This window comes from Eucyclogobius newberryi, unplaced genomic scaffold, assembly GCF_026437365.1.
Source record: "Eucyclogobius newberryi isolate DKJ021-1_F unplaced genomic scaffold, fEucNew1.0.hap1 SCAF_6, whole genome shotgun sequence".
Taxonomy (NCBI): Eukaryota; Metazoa; Chordata; class Actinopteri; order Gobiiformes; family Gobiidae; genus Eucyclogobius; species Eucyclogobius newberryi.
Genome location: NW_027316278.1, coordinates 4,406,248 through 4,413,831, shown reverse-complemented (window position 1 = coordinate 4,413,831; position 7,584 = coordinate 4,406,248).

Here is a 7,584-nt window from a genome sequence, read left to right as displayed (position 1 = left end):
GACCTGAATGTCATGTATTTGTGTGTATGATCCTTTGTTTACACAGGTTGTCCTGTATCACCTCCTAAACATGACCTATGTGACCTCAGATGTGACGTAAACATGTCCAAATATGAGGACAATTTAAGATGATTTATTCCCAATTACAAAAACATTGCACATGTTGTTGTTGTTGTTGTTGTTGTTGTTGATGATGTTATAGGTCGCTCCATTGTCAATCTAAAGGTACTTAGAGGTGTTTTCTGTTCAGTTCCTGGTACCTTTTGTTTTGGTTCCAGTCTCACACAGAGTAGGATTTGGACCTGGGGCCACACTTTCCCGCTCAGGTGCATTTACAACACTGACATTCTAATTCATTTTAAAAAAGAACTTTATTAATCCACAAGATACATTATTTGGACACAGTCGCTTCAAAGATGAAATTGTAACTAAAACAGTGAATAATTGAAAATGATTGTTTTTTTATTGTAAAGTTGCTGCATATTTGTTTGTTAGAGCATTTTTGTGCATCATCGTTTTATGTTATAATTATTATATTAGAATTTGTATATATGATTATATTATAATTATATCCATCCATCCATCCATCCATCTTCTGCCGCTTTATCCGGGGCCGGGTCGCGGGGGCAGCAGTCTGAGCAGGGACTCCCAGACTTCCTTCTCCCCAGACACTTCCTCTAACTCCTCCGGGGGGATCCCGAGGCGTTCCCAGGCCAGCCGAGAGACATAGTCTCTCCAGCGTGTCCTGGGTCTTCCCCGGGGCCTCTTCCCGGTGGGACATGCCTGAAACACCTCCCGAGGGAGGCGCCCAGGAGGCATCCGGAACAGATGCCCGAGCCACCTCAGCTGGCTCCTCTCGACGTGGAGGAGCAGCGGCTCTACTCCGAGCTCCCCCCGTGTGGCCGAGCTCCTCACCTTATCTCTAAGGGAGCGCCCAGCCACCCGGCGGAGGAAACTCATTTCGACCGCTTGTATCCGCGATCTTGTTCTTTCGGTCACTACCCAAAGCTCATGACCATAGGTGAGGGTAGGAACGTAGACCGACCGGTAAATAGAGAGCTTTGCCTTTCGGCTCAGCTCCCTCTTTACCACAACGGTCCGATGCAGCGACTGCATCACTGCAGCCGCTGCACCGATCCGCCTGTCGATCTCACGCTCCATCCTTCCCTCACTCGTGAACAAGACCCGAGATACTTGAACTCCTCCACTTGGGGCAAGGACACCCCACCCACCTGGAGAGGGCAAGCCACCTTTTTCCGGTCGAGAACCATGGCCTCGGATTTGGAGGTGCTGATTCTCATCCCAGCCGCTTCACACTCGGCTGCAAACCGTCCCAGTGCATGTTGCAGGTCCGGGTTTGATGGAGCCATCAGGACAACATCGTCTGCAAACAGCAGAGATGAGATCCTGTGGTCCCCAAACCGGACCCCCTCCGACCCCTGACTGCGCCTAGAAATTCTGTCCATAAAAATTATGAACAGAACCGGTGACACAGGGCAGCCCTGGCGGAGTCCAACATGCACTGGGAACAGGTCTGACTTACTGCCGGCAATGCGAACACAGCTCCTGCTCCGGTCATACAGGGACCGGACAGCCCTGAGCAAAGGGCCCCGGACCCCGTACTCCCGGAGCACCCCCCAAAGGACACCCCGAGGGACACGGTCAAAAGCCTTCTCCAGATCCACAAAGCACATGTGGACTGGTTGGGCAAACTCCCATGAACCCTCGAGCACCCGATGGAGGGTATAGAGCTGGTCCAGTGTTCCACGACCGGGACGAAAACCACTCTGCTCCTCCTGAATCCGAGGTTCGACTATCGGTCGGATTCTCCTCTCCAGTACCTTGGAATAGACCTTACCCGGGAGGCTGAGGAGTGTGATCCCTCTGTAGTTGGAACACACCCTCCGGTCCCCCTTCTTGAACAGAGGGACCACCACCCCGGTCTGCCAGTCCAGAGGCACGGTCCCCGAACGCCACGCGATGTTGCAGAGACGTGTCAACCAAGACAGTCCTACAACATCCAGATACTTTAGGTACTCAGGGCGGATCTCATCCACCCCCGGAGCCCTGCCACCGAGGAGTTTGCGGACAACCTCAGTGACTTCAGCTTGGGTGATGGATGAGCCAGCCTCCGAGTCCCCGGTCTCTACTTCCTCTTCAGAAGACGTGACTGAGGGATTAAGGAGATCCTCAAAGTATTCCTTCCACCGTCCGACGACATCCCCAGTCGAGGTCAGCAGGCCTCCACCCGCACCGTAAACGGTGTTTGTGAGACACTGCTTCCCCTTCCTGAGGCGCCGGACGGTTTGCCAGAATTTCTTTGGTGCCGACCGATAGTCCTCCTCCATGGCCTCCCCGAACTCCTCCCAGGCCCGGGTTTTTGCCTCTGCGACAGCACGAGCCGCGGCTCGCTTGGCCTGCCGATACCCGTCGATGACCTCCGGAGACCTACAAGCCAGAGTGGCCTGATAGGCCTCCTTCTTTAGTCTGACGGCATCCCTTACTTCCGGTGTCCACCACCGGGTTCGGGGGTTGCCGCCACGACAGGCACCGGAGACCTTGCGACCACAGCTCCGAGCAGCCGCATCAACAATGGAGGCGGAGAACATGGTCCACTCGGACTCAATGTCCCCAGCCTCCCCCGGGACATGGGAGAAGCTCTCCCGGAGGTGCGAGTTGAATACCCTACTGACAAAGGGCTCCACTAGACGTTCCCAACAGACCCTCACAATGCGCTTGGGTCTGCCAAGTCTGTCCGGCTTCCTCCTCCGCCAGCGGATCCAACTCACCACCAGGTGGTGATCGGTTGACAACTCTGCCCCTCTCTTCACCCGAGTGTCCAAGACACGCGGCCGGAGGTCTGATGACACGACAACTAAGTCGATCATTGACCTCCGGCCTAGGGTGTCCTGGTGCCACGTGCACTGATGGACACCCTTGTGCTTGAACATGGTGTTCGTTATGGACAATCCGTGGCTAGCACAGAAGTCCAATAACTGAACACCGCTCGGGTTCAGATCGGGGAAGCCGTTCTTCCCGATCACCCCTCTCCAGGTGTCACTGTCATTGCCCACGTGGGCGTTGAAGTCCCCCAGTAGAACAACGGAGTCCCCGGTCGGTGCACTGTCCAGTACCCCTCCCAAGGACTCCAAGAAGGCCGGGTACTCTGCACTGCTGTTCGGCCCGTAGGCCGCCACAACAGTGAGAGACCTGTCCCCCACCCGAAGGCGGAGGGACGCGACCCTCTCGTTCACCGGGGTAAACTCCAACACGTGGCGGCTGAGCTGAGGGGCTATCAGCAAGCCCACACCAGCCCGCCGCCTCTCCCCGCGGGCAACACCAGAGAAGTGGAGCGTCCAGCCCCTCTCGAGGAGATGGGTTCCAGAGCCCAAACTGTGCGTGGAGGTGAGGCCGACTATATCTAGTCGGTATCGCTCAACCTCCCGCACAAGCTCAGGCTCTTTCCCCCCCAGCGAGGTGACATTCCATGTCCCCAGAGTTAGTCTCTTTGTCTGGAGATCTGGTCGCCGAGGCCCCTGCCGTCGACTGCCGCCCAGATCTCTCTGCACCGGCCCCTTATGGATCCTCCTGCGGGTGGTGGGCCCACGGGAGGGCGGCCCCACGTCGCTCTTTCGGGCTGTGCCCGGCCGGGCCCCGTGGGGTAAGACCCGGCCACCAGGCGCTCGCCATGGAGCACCCATCCCAGGCCTGGCTCCAGGATGGGGCCCCGGTGACGCCGATCCGGGCGACGTGAACTGCCTTGATTGTGTCGTCGTCATAAGAGGCTTCTGAACCGATCTTTGTCTGACCCGTCACCTAGGACCTGTTTGCCTTGGGAGACCCTACCAGGGGCATGAAGCCCCCGACAACATAGCTCCCGGGATCATTCGGGCACTCAAACCCCTCCACCACGTTAAGGTGTCGGTTCAAGGAGGAGATTATAATTATATATATAATTATATTATAATTATATATATAATTATATTATAATTATATTATAATTCCAGTCCTTGTTGACTCAAAGTAAAGTAATAATAACTACACTTGTTTTCTTAACACTATTTAATTAAATATTAACGGGTTAAACAGGTTCCACCTCCTGTCACTGCCTCTGAGAGAACACAATAGAAGGACTGGGACTGTTCTGAGTCACAGGGGGAGTCACTGGGGGAGTCACGGGGGAGGCCACTGGGGGAGTCACGGGGGAGCCACTGAGGGAGTCACAGGGGGAGTCACTGAGGGAGTCACAGGGGGAGTCACTGGGGGAGTCACGGGGGAAGCCACTGAGGGAGTCACGGGGGGAGCCACTGAGGGAGTCACAGGGGGAGTCACTGGGGGAGTCACAGGGGGAGTCACGGGGGGAGTCACTGGGGGAGTCACAGGGGGAGTCACGGGGGAAGCCACTGGGGGAGTCACGGGGGGAGCCACTGAGGGAGTCACAGGGGGAGTCACTGGGGGAGTCACGGGGGGAGTCACGGGGGAGCCACTGGGGGAGTCACGGGGGAGTCACTGGGGGAGTCACAGGGGGAGTCACGGGGGAGCCACTGGGGGAGTCACAGGGGGAGTCACAGGAGGAGTCACTGGGGGAGTCACAGGGGGAGTCACGGGGGGAGTCACGGGGGAGCCACTGGGGGAGTCACGGGGGGAGTCACGGGGGAGCCACTGGGGGAGTCACAGGGGGAGTCACGGGGGAGCCACTGGGGGAGTCACAGGGGGAGTCACAGGAGGAGTCATAGGGGGAGTCACAGGAGGAGTCACTGGGGAGTCACGGGGGGAGTCACGGGGGAGCCACTGGGGGAGTCACAGGGGGAGTCACAGGAGGAGTCACAGGGGGAGTCACGGGGGGAGTCACAGGGGGAGTCACGGGGGGAGTCACGGGGGAGCCACTGGGGGAGTCACAGGGGGAGTCACAGGGGGAGTCACTGGGGGAGTCACAGGGGGAGTCACAGGGGGAGTCACGGGGGAGTCACAGGAGGAGTCACAGGGGGAGTCACGGGGGGAGTCACAGGGGGAGCCACGGGGGGAGTCACAGGGGGAGTCACTGGTCACTGGGGGAGTCACAGGAGGAGTCACTGGGGGAGTCACTGGGGGAGTCACAGGGGGAGTCACGGGGGGAGTCACTGGGGGAGTCACAGGAGGAGTCACAGGGGGAGTCACTGGGGGAGTCACGGGGGGAGCCACTGGGGGAGTCAAGGGGGGAGCCACTGGGGGAGTCTCAGGGGGAGTCACTGGGGGAGTCACAGGGGGGGTCACGGGGGGAGTCACGGGGGGAGTCACAGGGGGAGTCACAGGAGGAGTCACAGAGGGAGTCACGGGGGGAGTCACAGGGGGAGTCACGGGGGGAGTCACAGGGGGAGTCACGGGGGGAGTCACGGGGGGAGTCACAGGGGGAGCCACGGGGGGAGTCACGGGGGGAGCGACTGAGGGAGTCACAGGGGGAGTCACGGGGGGAGCCACTGGGGGAGTCACAGGGGGAGTCACAGGAGGAGTCACAGGGGGAGTCACTGGGGGAGTCACAGGGGGAGTCACAGGAGGAGCCACTGGGGGAGTCACTGGGGGAGCCACTGGGGGAGTCACAGGGGGAGTCACAGGGGGAGTCACAGGGGGACATAGGCCTGACCCTGGCTGACCCCGTGTCGGTCCAGACTTCTCTGCCCACAGACTGTGCCTCGCAATGGCAGACGTTGCACTTTCACATGATTATCACATGACTCTCTCTTTAAACTCTAATACTCTCTCTTCTGTGTCACATGTCACATGTCACATGTCACATGTCACATGTCACATGTCACATGTCACATGTCACATGTCACATGTCACATGTCCAAACCGTCTCAGTCGGGACTTTATCTCCCAAAAAACAACTTTCCATCTGCCCCTCGATCCATCTCATCTCTTAAGGTCAATCAAATATATTGTTCTTTTGTCCTAATCATAATCTGCGGTGGAATAATCCTTTCACTTTCTTCAGATCGTGCGTCTTGTCGTTCCAGATGGAGGACAAAACAATTTAGCGTTACAATTTAAGTTGGGATTAATTTGCTTGTATGGCGCGGACACTTAGCTGCTGTTTGGAATCAGATTAGTGTTTTTAGAAAGTTATTGCTCGGCCAAAAACTTAACGCTAATCTCCCCGCGATGTCAGAGCGCTTCGTTTAGCCGCGCTTGAGCTGCATATGTGCGCGCTGCTGCGACACGGACGTAAATTGGTTTTCCTGACTTTTTTTTCTCCCTGAAACAGATTTGGACGTACAACAATATAATTTGGGGAAAGATTATTAGAGGGATTGTGGTGGTTTGGATTTGGAGAGAGCAGTTGGTGAGGGGAAGCGGGCGTCGTCTGTGAGGACGTTGTTGTTTGTTTTGGACCGTTTTAGGTAAAAGTCGGGAGAAAAAACAGGCGTTTCTCCAGTTCTGAGCCTGTGATGTCACGAGTCTAACATTTCATATTCAATTCAATCAGTTTTTGTAACAACCAAAATCACAACAGCAAAATGGATTAAACAATGTTCATGGGGACGAGGGACGATGTCCCAGAGTCCTCTGTCCTTAGCTCCTCCTTCTGTCCTTAGCTCCTCCTTCTGTCCTTAGCTCCTCCTTCTGTCCTTAGCTCCTCCTTCTGTCCTTAGCTCCTCCTTCTGTCCTTAGCTCCTCCTTCTGTCCTTAGCTCCTCCTTCTCCAGGAAAAACTACAAAACCTCCTTTGGAAAAAGTATAAACCTGGAGGAGTTTCACATGAAGGAGAGAGAGAGACACTCAGGAGGAGAACCGGTTCTTCAGGAGGAGAACCGGTTCTTCAGGAGGAGAACCGGCTCTTCAGGAGAGGATCATCTGGATCCACATGGATGAGTCTGTTTCACTCACGACAGGAAGTGAGAAAAAGAAAAGACAATGAACAAACACGAGTGGAATGAAATATTAAATATAGTTTGATAAAGTGTTTCTCAGAGACAGAGCTCACACTTCCCCAGAGTTACTCTTGGGGCAGCGGAGCTGAAACTGTATTTTGATACAGGAAGAGGCTCGATACCGATATCACGCCTCAACGATATCAGAGAAAGCTCTTTTTTATTTTTACACCTTGTGATATTTCTTCATCCTCTTTTTGATCCAATAAACTCAGTTTGATTGTCTATAGATTTCTCAAAAGTGTAAAAATGTGTAAAGAAAGTACATGATACAGAACTTTCTGTCGTCTCGTGAGGAGCCCAAGCCGTTTCCAAGGACACCACTCAAACAGAGGGGGCGGAGTCACATGGGAAAAGTGTGTGACGTTTGTGGTCAAAGTGCAGATTATTCACAGGGAATCAGCACTAAAACAAGGCCCCCGGCCATGGAGATGATGTGTGTAGGGCCCCGGCCATGGAGAAGATGTGTGTAGGGCCCCGGCCATGGAGAAGATGTGTGTAGGGCCCCGGCCATGGAGACGATGTGTGTAGGGCCCCGGCTATGGAGAAGATGTGTGTAGGGCCCCGGCCATGGAGACGATGTGTGTAGGGCCCCGGCTATGGAGACGATGGGTGTAGGGCCCCGGCCATGGAGACGATGTGTGTAGGGCCCCGGCCATGGAGACGATGGGTGTAGG